This window comes from Amblyomma americanum, chromosome 6 (genome assembly GCF_052857255.1).
Source record: "Amblyomma americanum isolate KBUSLIRL-KWMA chromosome 6, ASM5285725v1, whole genome shotgun sequence".
NCBI classification, from domain to species: Eukaryota; Metazoa; Arthropoda; class Arachnida; order Ixodida; family Ixodidae; genus Amblyomma; species Amblyomma americanum.
Genome location: NC_135502.1, coordinates 134,670,627 through 134,684,374, shown reverse-complemented (window position 1 = coordinate 134,684,374; position 13,748 = coordinate 134,670,627).

The window sequence follows — 13,748 nt, the reverse complement described above, 5'->3', positions numbered from 1 at the left end:
CTGCTGCTGCTTGATCTGCTGCTGCTGCTGCTGGTGCTGCTGTTGCTTGATCTGCTGCTGCTGCTGCTTGATATGCTGCTGCTTCTGCTGCTTGATCTGCTGCTGCTGCTGCTTGATCTGCTGCTGCTGCTTGATCTGCTGCTGCTGCTTGATCTGCTGCTGCTGCTTGACCTGCTGCTGCTGCTGCTGCTTGATCTGCTGCTGCTGCTGCTTGATCTGCTGCTGCTGCTTGATCTGCTGCTGCTGCTGCTTGATCTGCTGCTGTTGCTGCTGCTGCTGCTGCTTGATCTGCTGGTGCTGCTGCTGCTGCTTGATCTGCTGCTGCTGCTGCTTGATCTGCTGCTGCTGCTGCTTTATCTGCTGCTGCTGCTGCTTGATCTGCTGCTGCTGCTGCATGATCTGCTGCTGCTGCTTGATCTGCTGCTGCTGCTGCTTGATCTGGTGCTGCTGCTGCTTGATCTGCTGCTGCTGCTTGATCTGCTGCTGCTGCTTGATCTGCTTATGCTGCTGCTTGATCTGCTACTGCTGCTGCTTGATCTGCTGCTGCTGCTTGATATACTGCTGCTGCTGCTTGATCTGCTGCTGCTGCTGCTGCTGTTTGATCTGCTGCTGCTGCTGCTTGATCTGCTGCTGCTGCTGATGCTTGATCTGCTGCTGCTGCTTGATCTGGTGCTGCTGCTGCTTGATCTGCTGCTGCTGCTGCTTGGTCTGCTGCTGCTGCTTCTTGATCTGCTGCTGCTGTTTCTTGATCTGCTGCTGCTGCTGCTTGATCTGCTGCTGCTGCTGCTTGATCTGCTGCTGCTGCTTGATCTGCTGCTGCTGCTGCTTGATATGCTGCTGCTTCTGCTGCTTGATCTGCTGCTGCTTGATCTCCTGCTGCTGCTGCTTGATCTGCTGCTGCTGCTGTTGCGTGATCTGCTGCTGCTGCTGCTTGATCTGCTGCTGCTGCTTGATCTGCTGCTGCTGCTGCCGCTTGATCTGCTGCCGCTGCTTGATCTGCTGCTGCTGCTGTTTGATCTGCTGCTGCTGCTGCTGCTTGATCTGCTGCTGCTGCTTGATCTGGTGCTGCTGCTGCTTGATCTGGTGCTGCTGCTGCTTGATCTGCTGCTGCTGCTGCTTGATCTGCTGCTGCTCCTGTTTCCTGATCTGCTGCTGCTGCTTGATCTGCTGCTGCTGCTGCTTGATCTGCTGCTGCTGCTGCTTGATCTGCTGCTGCTGCTGCTGCTGCTGTTGCTTGATATGCTGCTGCTGCTGCTTGATCTGCTGCTGCTGCTGCTTGATCTGCTGCTGCTGCTGCTTGATCTGCTGCTGCTGCTTGATCTGCTGCTGCTGCTGCTTGATCTGCTGCTGCTGCTTGATCTCCTGCTGCTGCTGCTGCTGCTTGATCTGCTGCTGCTGCTGCTGCTGCTGCTTGATCTGCTGCTGCTGCTGCTTGATCCGCTGCTGCTGCTTGATCTGGTGCTGCTGCTGCTGCTTGATCTGCTGCTGCTTGATCTGCTGCTGCTGCTTCTTGATCTGCTGCTGCTGCTGTTTCTTGATCTGCTGCTGCTGCTGCTGCTTGATCTGCTGCTGCTGCTTGATCTGCTGCTGCTGCTGCTTGATCTGTTGCTTTTGCTTGATCTGCTGCTGCTGCTGCTGCTTGATATGCTGCTGCTTCTGCTGCTTGATCTGCTGCTGCTGCTTGCTCTGCTGCTGCTGCTGCTGCTTGATCTGCTGCTGCTGCTTGATCTGCTGCTGCTGCTTGATATGCTGCTGCTTCTGCTGCTTGATCTGCTGCTGCTGCTGCTTGATCTGCTGCTGCTGCTGCTGCTTGATCTGCTGCTGCTGCTTGATCTGGTGCTGCTGCTGCTTGATCTGGTGCTGCTGCTGCTTGATCTGCTGCTGCTGCTGCTTGATCTGCTGCTGCTGCTGTTTCTTGATCTGCTGCTGTTGCTTGATCTGCTGCTGCTGCTGCTGCTTGATATGCTGCTGCTTCTGCTGCTTGATCTGCTGCTGCTGCTTGATCTGGTGCTGCTGCTGCTGCTGCTGCTGCTTGATCTGCTGCTGCTGCTGCTTGATCTGCTGCTGCTGCTTGATCTCCTGCTGCTGCTGCTGCTGCTTGATCTGCTGCTGCTGCTTGACCTGCTGCTGCTGCTGCTTGATCCGCTGCTGCTGCTTGATCTGCTGCTGCTGCTGCTTGATCTGCTGCTCCTGCTTGATCTGCTGCTGCTGCTGCTTGATCTGCTGCTGCTGCGGCTGCTGCTGTTGCTTGATCTGCTGCTGCTGCTGCTGCTCCTTGATATGCTGCTGCTTCTGCTGCTTGATCTGCTGCTGCTTGATCTGCTGCTGCTGATGCTTGATCTGCTGCTGCTGCTGCTGCTTGATCTGCTGCTGCTGCTGCTTGACCTGCTGCTGCTGCTGCTGCTCGATCTGCTGCTGCTGCTGCTGCTTGATCTGCTGCTGTTGCTGCTGCTGCTGCTTGATCTGCTGGTGCTGCTGCTGCTTGATCTGCTGCTGCTGCTGCTGCTTTATCTGCTGCTGCTGCTGCTTGATCTGCTGCTGCTGCTGCTTGACCTGCTGCTGCTGCTTGATCTGCTGCTGCTGCTTGATCTGCTGCTGCTGCAGCTGCTTGATCTGCTGCTGCTGCTTGATGTGCTGCTGCTGCTTGATCTGCTTCTGCTGCTGCTTGATCTGCTGCTGCTGCTGCTTGATCTGCTGCTGCTGCTGCTGCTTGATATGCTGCTGCTTGATCTGCTGCTGCTGCTGCTGCTGCTTGATCTGCTGCTGCTGCTTGATCTGGTGCTGCTGCTGCTTGATCTGCTGCTGCTGCTGCTGCTTGATCTGCTGCTGCTGCTTCTTGATCTGCTGCTGCTGTTTCTTGATCTGCTGCTGCTGCTTGATCTGGTGCTGCTGCTTGATCTGCTGCTGCTGCTGCTTGATCTGCTGCTGCTGCTGCTTGATATGCTGCTGCTTCTGCTGCTTGATCTGCTGCTGCTGCTTGATCTCCTGCTGCTGCTGCTGCTTGATCTGCTTGTGCTGCTGCTTTTTCTGCTGCTGCTGCTGTTGCGTGATCTGCTGCTGCTGCTGCTTGATCTGCTGCTGCTGCTTGATCTGCTGCTGCTGCCGCTTGAGCTGCTGCCGCTGCTTGATCTGCTGCTGCTGCTGCTGCAGTTTGATCTGCTGCTGCTGCTGCTGCTGCTTGATCTGGTGCTGCTGCTGCTTGATCTGCTGCTGCTGCTGCTTGATCTGCTGCTGCTGCTGTTTCTTGATCTGCTGCTGCTGCTGCTTGATCTGCTGCTGCTGCTTGATCTGCTGCTGCTGCTGCTGTTGCTTGATCTGCTGCTGCTGCTGCTTGATATGCTGCTGCTTCTGCTGCTTGATCTGCTGCTGCTGCTTGATCTGCTGCTGCTGCTTGATCTGCTGCTGCTGCTGCTTGATCTGCTGCTGCTGCTTGATCTGCTGCTGCTGCTGCTTGATCTGCTGCTGCTGCTGCTTGATCTCCTGCTGCTGCTTGATCTGCTGCTGCTGCTGCTTGATCTGCTGCTGCTGCTTGATCTCCTGCTGCTGCTGCTGCTTGATCTGCTGCTGCTTGATCTGCTGCTGCTGCTTGATCTGCTGCTGCTGCTGCTTGATATGCTGCTGCTTCTGCTGCTTGATCTGCTGCTGCTTGATCTCCTACTGCTGCTGCTTGATCTGCTGCTGCTGCTGCTTGATCTGCTGCTGCTGCTGCTGCCGCTTGATCTGCTGCCGCTGCTTGATCTGCTGCTGCTGTTTGATCTGCTGCTGCTGCTGCTGCTGCTTGATCTGCTGCTGCTGCTTGATCTGGTGCTGCTGCTGCTTGATCTGGTGCTGCTGCTGCTTGATCTGCTGCTGCTGCTTGATCTGCTGCTGCTGCTGTTTCCTGATCTGCTGCTGCTGCTGCTTGATCTGCTGCTGCTGCTGCTTGATCTGCTGCTGCTGCTTGATCTGCTGCTGCTGCTGCTGTTGCTTGATCTGCTGCTGCTGCTGCTTAATATGCTGCTGCTTCTGCTGCTTGATCTGCTGCTGCTGCTTGATCTGCTGCTGCTGCTGCTTGATCTGCTGCTGTTGCTGCTGCTGCTTGATCTGCTGCTGCTGCTGCTGCTTGATCTGCTGCTGCTGCTGCTTGATCTGCTGCTGCTGCTGCTTGATCTGCTGCTGCTGCTGCTTGATCTGCTGCTGCTGCTTGATCTCCTGCTGCTGCTGCTGCTGCTGCTGCTTGATCTGCTGCTGCTGCTGCTTGATCCGCTGCTGCTGCTTGATCTGGTGCTGCTGCTGCTTGATCTGCTGCTGCTGCTTGATCTGCTGCTGCTGCTGCTGCTTGATCTGCTGCTGTTGCTTGATCTGCTGCTGCTGCTGCTGCTTGATATGCTGCTGCTTCTGCTGCTTGATCTGCTGCTGCTGCTGCTTGATCTGCTGCTGCTGCTGCTGCTTGATCTGCTGCTCCTGCTTGATCTGCTGCTGCTGCTGCTGCTTGATATGCTGCTGCTTCTGCTGCTTGATCTGCTGCTGCTGCTTGATCTGCTGCTGCTGCTTGATCTGCTGCTGCTTGATCTGCTGCTGCTGCTGCCGCTTGATCTGCTGCCGCTGCTTGATCTGCTTCTGCTGCTGCTGTTTGATCTGCTGCTGCTGCTTGATCTGCTGCTGCTGCTTGATCTGCTGCTGCTGCTTGATCTGCTGCTGCTGCTGCTTAATCTGCGGCTGCTGCTACTTGATCTGCTGCTGCTGTTGCTTGATCTGCTGCTGCTGCTTGATCTGCTGCTGCTGCTTGATCTGCTGCTGTTTGATCTGCTGCTACTGCTGCTTGATCTGCTGCTGCAGCTTGATCTGCTGCTGCTGCTGCTTGATCTGCAGCTGTTGCTGCTGCTGCTGCTTGATCTGCTGGTGCTGCTGCTGCTTGATCTGCTGCTGCTGCTGCTTGATCTGCTGCTGCTGCTTGATCTGCTGCTGCTGCTTGACCTACTGCTGCTGCTTGATCTGCTGCTGCTGCTGCTTGATCTGCTGCTGCTGCAGCTGCTTGATCTGCTGCTGCTGCTGCTTGATCTGCTGCTGCTGCTTGATCTGCTGCTGCTGCTGCTTGATCTGCTTCTGCTGCTGCTGCTTGATCTGCTGCTGCTGCTGCTGCTGCTTGATCTGCTGCTGCTGCTTGATCTGGTGCTGCTGCTTGATCTGGTGCTGCTGCTGCTTGATCTGCTGCTGCTGCTGCTGCTTGATCTGCTGCTGCTGCTGCTTCTTGATCTGCTGCTGCTGCTTGATCTGCTGCTGCTGCTTGATCTGCTGCTGCTGCTGCTTGATCTGCTGCTGCTGCTGCTGCTTGATCTGCTGCTGCTGCTGCTTGATCTGCTGCTGCTGCTGCTGTTGCTTGATCTGCTGCTGCTGCTGCTTGATATGCTGCTGCTTCTGCTGCTTGATCTGCTGCTGCTGCTGATGCTTGATCTGCTGCTGCTGCTGCTGCTGCTTGATCTGCTGCTGCTGCTTGATCTGTTGCTGCTGCTGCTTGACCTGCTGCTGCTGCTGCTGCTGCTTGATCTGCTGCTGCTGCTGCTGGTTCTGCTGCTGCTGCTGCTGCTTGATCTGCTGCTGTTGCGGTTGCTGCTGCTGCTGCTTGATCTGCTGCTGCTGCTGCTTGATCTGCTGCTGCTGCTGCTTGATCTGCTGCTGCTGCAGCTTGATCTGCTGCTGCTGCTTGATCTGCTGCTGCTGCTGCTTGACCTGCTGCTGCTTGATCTGCTGCTGCTGCTGCTTGATCTGCTGCTGCTGCTGCTGCTTCATCTGCTGCTGCTGCTGCTTGATCTGCTACTGCTGCTGCTTGATTCTGTTGCTGCAGCTGCTTGATCTGCTGCTGCTGCTTGATCTCGTGCTGCTGCTGCTGCTTGATCTGCTTCTGCTGCTGCTGCTTGATCTGCTGCTGCTGCTGTTTCTTGATCTGCTGCTGCTGCTGCTTGATCTGCTGCTGCTGCTGCTTGATCTGCTGCTGCGGTTGCTTGATCTGCTGCTGCTGCTGCTTGATATGCTGCTGCTTCTGCTGCTTGATCTGCTGCTGCTGCTGCTTGATCTGCTGCTGCTGCTGCTTGATCTGCTGCTGCTGCTGATGCTTGATCTGCTGCTGCTGCTGCTTGATCTGCTGCTGCTGCTGCTTGACCGGCTGCTGCTGCTGCTGCTTGATCTGCTGCTGCTGCTTGATCTGCTGCTGTTGCTGCTGCTGCTGCTTGATCTGCTGCTGCTGCTGCTGCTTGATCTGCTGCTGCTGCTTGATCTGCTGCTGCTGCTTGATCTGCTGCTGCTGCTGCTTGATCTGCTGCTGCTGTTGCTTGATCTGCTGCTGCTGCTTGATCTGCTGCTGCTGCTTGATCTCCTGCTGCTGCTGCTAGATCTGCTGCTGCTGCTGCTGCTTGATCTGCTGCTGCTGCTGTTTCGTGATCTGCTGCGGCTGCTGCTTGTTCTGCTGCTGCTGCTTGATCTGCTGCTGCTGCTGCCGCTTGATCTGCTGCCGCTGCTTGATCTGCTGCTGCTGCTGCTGTTTGATCTGCTGCTGCTGCTGCTGCTGCTTGACCTGGTGCTGCTGCTGCTTGGTCTGCTGCTGCTGCTGCTGTTTCTTGATCTGCTGCTGCTGCTTGATCTGCTGCTGCTGCTGCTTGATCTGCTGCTGCTGCTGCTGTTGCTTGATCTGCTGCTGCTGCTGCTTGATATGCTGCTGCTTCTGCTGCTTGATCTGCTGCTGCTGCTTGATCTGCTGCTGCTGCTGCTTGATCTGCTGCTGTTGCTGCTGCTGCTTGATCTGCTGCTGCTGCTGCTGCTTGATCTGCTGCTGCTGCTGCTTGATCTGCTGCTGCTGCTTGATCTGCTGCCGCTGCTTGATCTCCTGCTGCTTGATCTGCTGCTGCTTGATCTCCTGCTGCTGCTGCTGCTGCTTGATCTGCTGCTGCTGCTGCTTGATCCGCTGCTGCTGCTTGATCTGGTGCTGCTGCTGCTGCTTGATCTGCTGCTGCTGCTTGATCTGCTGCTGCTGCTTCTTGATCTGCTGCTGCTGTTTCTTGATCTGGTGCTGCTGCTGCTGCTTGATCTGCTGCTGCTGCTGCTTGATCTGCTGCTGCTGCTTGATCTGCTGCTGCTGCTGCTTGATCTGCTGCTGCTGCTGCTGGTGCTGCTGTTGCTTGATCTGCTGCTGCTGCTGCTTGATATGCTGCTGCTTCTGCTGCTTGATCTGCTGCTGCTGCTGCTTGATCTGCTGCTGCTGCTTGATCTGCTGCTGCTGCTTGATCTGCTGCTGCTGCTTGACCTGCTGCTGCTGCTGCTGCTTGATCTGCTGCTGCTGCTGCTTGATCTGCTGCTGCTGCTTGATCTGCTGCTGCTGCTGCTTGATCTGCTGCTGTTGCTGCTGCTGCTGCTGCTTGATCTGCTGGTGCTGCTGCTGCTGCTTGATCTGCTGCTGCTGCTGCTGCTTGATCTGCTGCTGCTGCTGCTTTATCTGCTGCTGCTGCTGCTTGATCTGCTGCTGCTGCTGCATGATCTGCTGCTGCTGCTTGATCTGCTGCTGCAGCTGCTTGATCTGCTGCTGCTGCTGCTTGATCTGGTGCTGCTGCTGCTTGATCTGCTGCTGCTGCTTGATCTGCTGCTGCTGCTTGATCTGCTTATGCTGCTGCTTGATCTGCTACTGCTGCTGCTTGATCTGCTGCTGCTGCTTGATATACTGCTGCTGCTGCTTGATCTGCTGCTGCTGCTGCTGCTGTTTGATCTGCTGCTGCTGCTGCTTGATCTGCTGCTGCTGCTGATGCTTGATCTGCTGCTGCTGCTTGATCTGGTGCTGCTGCTGCTTGATCTGCTGCTGCTGCTGCTTGGTCTGCTGCTGCTGCTTCTTGATCTGCTGCTGCTGTTTCTTGATCTGCTGCTGCTGCTGCTTGATCTGCTGCTGCTGCTTGATCTGCTGCTGCTGCTGCTTGATATGCTGCTGCTTCTGCTGCTTGATCTGCTGCTGCTTGATCTCCTGCTGCTGCTGCTTGATCTGCTGCTGCTGCTGTTGCGTGATCTGCTGCTGCTGCTGCTTGATCTGCTGCTGCTGCTTGATCTGCTGCTGCTGCTGCCGCTTGATCTGCTGCCGCTGCTTGATCTGCTGCTGCTGCTGTTTGATCTGCTGCTGCTGCTGCTGCTTGATCTGCTGCTGCTGCTTGATCTGGTGCTGCTGCTGCTTGATCTGGTGCTGCTGCTGCTTGATCTGCTGCTGCTGCTGCTTGATCTGCTGCTGCTCCTGTTTCCTGATCTGCTGCTGCTGCTTGATCTGCTGCTGCTGCTGCTTGATCTGCTGCTGCTGCTGCTTAATCTGCTGCTGCTGCTGCTGCTGCTGTTGCTTGATATGCTGCTGCTGCTGCTGCTGCTTGATCTGCTGCTGCTGCTGCTTGATCTGCTGCTGCTGCTGCTTGATCTGCTGCTGCTGCTGCTTGATCTGCTGCTGCTGCTTGATCTGCTGCTGCTGCTGCTTGATCTGCTGCTGCTGCTTGATCTGCTGCTGCTGCTGCTGCTGCTTGATCTGCTGCTGCTGCTGCTTGATCCGCTGCTGCTGCTTGATCTGTTGCTGCTGCTGCTGCTTGATCTGCTGCTGCTTGATCTGCTGCTGCTGTTTCTTGATCTGCTGCTGCTGCTGCTGCTGCTTGATCTGCTGCTGCTGCTTGATCTGCTGCTGCTGCTGCTTGATCTGCTGCTGTTGCTTGATCTGCTGCTGCTGCTGCTGCTTGATATGCTGCTGCTTCTGCTGCTTGATCTGCTGCTGCTGCTTGCTCTGCTGCTGCTGCTGCTGCTTGATCTGCTGCTGCTGCTTGATCTGCTGCTGCTGCTTGATATGCTGCTGCTTCTGCTGCTTGATCTGCTGCTGCTGCTGCTTGATCTGCTGCTGCTGCTGCTGCTTGATCTGCTGCTGCTGCTTGATCTGGTGCTGCTGCTGCTTGATCTGGTGCTGCTGCTGCTTGATCTGCTGCTGCTGCTGCTTGATCTGCTGCTGCTGCTGTTTCTTGATCTGCTGCTGCTGCTTGATCTGCTGCTGCTGCTGCTTGATCTGCTGCTGCTGCAGCTTGATCTGCTGCTGCTGCTTGATCTGCTGCTGCTGCTGCTGCTTGACCTGCTGCTGCTTGATCTGCTGCTGCTGCTTGATCTGCTGCTGCTGCTGCTGCTGGTGCTGCTGTTGCTTGATCTGCTGCTGCTGCTGCTTGATATGCTGCTGCTTCTGCTGCTTGATCTGCTGCTGCTGCTGCTTGATCTGCTGCTGCTGCTTGATCTGCTGCTGCTGCTTGATCTGCTGCTGCTGCTTGACCTGCTGCTGCTGCTGCTGCTTGATCTGCTGCTGCTGCTGCTTGATCTGCTGCTGCTGCTTGATCTGCTGCTGCTGCTGCTTGATCTGCTGCTGTTGCTGCTGCTGCTGCTGCTTGATCTGCTGGTGCTGCTGCTGCTGCTTGATCTGCTGCTGCTGCTGCTGCTTTATCTGCTGCTGCTGCTGCTTTATCTGCTGCTGCTGCTGCTTGATCTGCTGCTGCTGCTGCATGATCTGCTGCTGCTGCTTGATCTGCTGCTGCAGCTGCTTGATCTGCTGCTGCTGCTGCTTGATCTGGTGCTGCTGCTGCTTGATCTGCTGCTGCTGCTTGATCTGCTGCTGCTGCTTGATCTGCTTATGCTGCTGCTTGATCTGCTACTGCTGCTGCTTGATCTGCTGCTGCTGCTTGATATACTGCTGCTGCTGCTTGATCTGCTGCTGCTGCTGCTGCTGTTTGATCTGCTGCTGCTGCTGCTTGATCTGCTGCTGCTGCTGATGCTTGATCTGCTGCTGCTGCTTGATCTGGTGCTGCTGCTGCTTGATCTGCTGCTGCTGCTGCTTGGTCTGCTGCTGCTGCTTCTTGATCTGCTGCTGCTGTTTCTTGATCTGCTGCTGCTGCTGCTTGATCTGCTGCTGCTGCTTGATCTGCTGCTGCTGCTGCTTGATATGCTGCTGCTTCTGCTGCTTGATCTGCTGCTGCTTGATCTCCTGCTGCTGCTGCTTGATCTGCTGCTGCTGCTGTTGCGTGATCTGCTGCTGCTGCTGCTTGATCTGCTGCTGCTGCTTGATCTGCTGCTGCTGCTGCCGCTTGATCTGCTGCCGCTGCTTGATCTGCTGCTGCTGCTGTTTGATCTGCTGCTGCTGCTGCTGCTTGATCTGCTGCTGCTGCTTGATCTGGTGCTGCTGCTGCTTGATCTGGTGCTGCTGCTGCTTGATCTGCTGCTGCTGCTGCTTGATCTGCTGCTGCTCCTGTTTCCTGATCTGCTGCTGCTGCTTGATCTGCTGCTGCTGCTGCTTGATCTGCTGCTGCTGCTGCTTAATCTGCTGCTGCTGCTGCTGCTGCTGTTGCTTGATATGCTGCTGCTGCTGCTTGATCTGCTGCTGCTGCTGCTTGATCTGCTGCTGCTGCTGCTTGATCTGCTGCTGCTGCTGCTTGATCTGCTGCTGCTGCTTGATCTGCTGCTGCTGCTGCTTGATCTGCTGCTGCTGCTTGATCTGCTGCTGCTGCTGCTGCTGCTTGATCTGCTGCTGCTGCTGCTTGATCCGCTGCTGCTGCTTGATCTGTTGCTGCTGCTGCTGCTTGATCTGCTGCTGCTTGATCTGCTGCTGCTGTTTCTTGATCTGCTGCTGCTGCTGCTGCTGCTTGATCTGCTGCTGCTGCTTGATCTGCTGCTGCTGCTGCTTGATCTGCTGCTGTTGCTTGATCTGCTGCTGCTGCTGCTGCTTGATATGCTGCTGCTTCTGCTGCTTGATCTGCTGCTGCTGCTTGCTCTGCTGCTGCTGCTGCTGCTTGATCTGCTGCTGCTGCTTGATCTGCTGCTGCTGCTTGATATGCTGCTGCTTCTGCTGCTTGATCTGCTGCTGCTGCTGCTTGATCTGCTGCTGCTGCTGCTGCTTGATCTGCTGCTGCTTGATCTGGTGCTGCTGCTGCTTGATCTGGTGCTGCTGCTGCTTGATCTGCTGCTGCTGCTGCTTGATCTGCTGCTGCTGCTGTTTCTTGATCTGCTGCTGCTGCTGTTTCTTGATCTGCTGCTGCTGCTTGATCTGCTGCTGCTTGATCTGCTGCTGCTGCTGCTGTTGCTTGATCTGCTGCTGCTGCTGCTGCTGCTTGATATGCTGCTGCTTCTGCTGCTTGATCTGCTGCTGCTGCTTGATCTGGTGCTGCTGCTGCTGCTGCTGCTGCTGCTTGATCTGCTGCTGCTGCTGCTTGATCTGCTGCTGCTGCTTGATCTCCTGCTGCTGCTGCTGCTTGATCTGCTGCTGCTGCTTGACCTGCTGCTGCTGCTGCTTGATCCGCTGCTGCTGCTTGATCTGCTGCTGCTGCTGCTGCTTGATCTGCTGCTCCTGCTTGATCTGCTGCTGCTGCTGCTTGATCTGCTGCTGCTGCTGCTGCTGCTGTTGCTTGATCTGCTGCTGCTGCTGCTGCTGCTCCTTGATATGCTGCTGCTTCTGCTGCTTGATCTGCTGCTGCTTGATCTGCTGCTGCTGATGCTTGATCTGCTGCTGCTGCTGCTGCTTGATCTGCTGCTGCTGCTGCTTGACCTGCTGCTGCTGCTGCTGCTCGATCTGCTGCTGCTGCTGCTGCTTGATCTGCTGCTGTTGCTGCTGCTGCTGCTTGATCTGCTGGTGCTGCTGCTGCTTGATCTGCTGCTGCTGCTGCTTTATCTGCTGCTGCTGCTGCTTGATCTGCTGCTGCTGCTGCTTGACCTGCTGCTGCTGCTTGATCTGCTGCTGCTGCTTGATCTGCTGCTGCTGCAGCTGCTTGATCTGCTGCTGCTGCTTGATGTGCTGCTGCTGCTTGATCTGCTTCTGCTGCTGCTTGATCTGCTGCTGCTGCTGCTTGATCTGCTGCTGCTGCTGCTTGATATGCTGCTGCTGCTGCTGCTTGATCTGCTGCTGCTGCTGCTGCTTGATCTGCTGCTGCTGCTTGATCTGGTGCTGCTGCTGCTTGATCTGCTGCTGCTGCTGCTGCTTGATCTGCTGCTGCTGCTTCTTGATCTGCTGCTGCTGTTTCTTGATCTGCTGCTGCTGCTTGATCTGGTGCTGCTGCTTGATCTGCTGCTGCTGCTGCTTGATCTGCTGCTGCTGCTGCTTGATATGCTGCTGCTTCTGCTGCTTGATCTGCTGCTGCTGCTTGATCTCCTGCTGCTGCTGCTGCTTGATCTGCTGGTGCTGCTGCTTTTTCTGCTGCTGCTGCTGTTGCGTGATCTGCTGCTGCTGCTGCTTGATCTGCTGCTGCTGCTTGATCTGCTGCTGCTGCTGCTGCCGCTGCTTGATCTGCTGCTGCTGCTGCTGCAGTTTGATCTGCTGCTGCTGCTGCTGCTTGATCTGCTGCTGCTGCTTGATCTGGTGCTGCTGCTGCTTGATCTGCTGCTGCTGCTGCTTGATCTGCTGCTGCTGCTGTTTCTTGATCTGCTGCTGCTGCTGCTTGATCTGCTGCTGCTGCTTGATCTGCTGCTGCTGCTGCTGTTGCTTGATCTGCTGCTGCTGCTGCTTGATATGCTGCTGCTTCTGCTGCTTGATCTGCTGCTGCTGCTTGATCTGCTGCTGCTGCTTGATCTGCTGCTGCTGCTGCTTGATCTGCTGCTGCTGCTTGATCTGCTGCTGCTGCTGCTTGATCTGCTGCTGCTGCTGCTTGATCTCCTGCTGCTGCTTGATCTGCTGCTGCTGCTGCTTGATCTGCTGCTGCTGCTTGATCTCCTGCTGCTGCTGCTGCTGCTTGATCTGCTGCTGCTGCTGCTGCTTGATCTGCTGCTGCTGCTGCTGCTTGATCTGCTGCTGCTGCTGCTGCTGCTGCTTGATCCGCTGCTGCTGCTTGATCTGGTGCTGCTGCTGCGGCTTGATCTGCTGCTGCTGCTTGATCTGCTGCTGCTGCTTCTTGATCTGCTGCTGCTGCTGTTTCTTGATCTGCTGCTGCTGCTGCTGCTTGATCTGCTGCTGCTGCTTGATCTGCTGCTGCTGCTGCTTGATCTGCTGCTGTTGCTTGATCTGCTGCTGCTGCTGCTGCTTGATATGCTGCTGCTTCTGCTGCTTGATCTGCTGCTGCTGCTGCTTGATCTGCTGCTGCTGCTGCTGCTGCTTGATCTGCTGCTGCTGCTTGATCTGCTGCTGCTGCTGCTGCTTGATATGCTGCTGCTGCTGCTTGACCTGCTGCTGCTGCTGCTGCTTGATCTGCTGCTGTTGCTGCTGCTGCTGCTTGATCTGCTGCTGCTGCTGCTTGATCTGCTGCTGCTGCTGCTTGATCTGCTGCTGCTGCTGCTTGATCTGCTGCTGCTGCTGCTTGATCTGCTGCTGATGCTGTTGCTTGATCTGCTGCTGCTGTTGCTTGATCTGCTGCTGCTGCTGCTTGATCTGCTGCTGCTGCTTGATCTCCTGCAGCTGCTGCTGCTGCTGCTGCTGCTTGATCTGCTGCTGCTGCTGCTGCTGTTTCGTGATCTGCTGCTGCTGCTGCTTGATCTGCTGCTGCTGCTTGGTCTGCTGCTGCTGCCGCCACTTGATCTGCTGCCGCTGCTTGATCTGCTGCTGCTGCTGCTGTTTGATCTGCCTCTGCTGCTGCTGCTTGATCTGCTGCTGCTGCTTGATCTGGTGCTGCTGCTGCTTGATCTGGTGCTGCTGCTGCTGCTGCTTGATCTGCTGCTGCTGCTGCTGTTTCTTGATCTTCTGCTGCTGCTGCTTGATCTGCTGCTGCTGCTTGATCTGCTGCTGCTGCTGCTTGATCTGCTGCTGCTGTTGC